The following is a 271-nucleotide window of genomic DNA, read 5'->3' as shown; positions in this document are numbered from 1 at the left end:
CCCCCCTATGTGGAGGAGTCATGTGTACATAGGCTACTCATTCACAAGAACAATCTAGAATGTCCCAGGATGCCGATGTAACGCCATTCCCAGTGACCCGGGACACCCTGACGACCCAAACAGGACAACCGGCGCCCAGAGATCTTCACCTGACCGGCCCTCAAGGCCGGGGAACCTGGTCAGGGCCCATATCTGGCTGATGACGTCATCCGGGACACCCGGCGGCTTGTTTCCAGTTTGCGGTTGTCGGGATGCTGGCGGCCGCCTCCTG

Source organism: Nanorana parkeri, unplaced genomic scaffold, assembly GCF_000935625.1.
Source record: "Nanorana parkeri isolate BGI_ZX_2015 unplaced genomic scaffold, ASM93562v1 scaffold3031, whole genome shotgun sequence".
NCBI lineage: Eukaryota > Metazoa > Chordata > Amphibia > Anura > Dicroglossidae > Nanorana > Nanorana parkeri.
Note: the sequence above shows the minus strand (reverse complement) of the source record.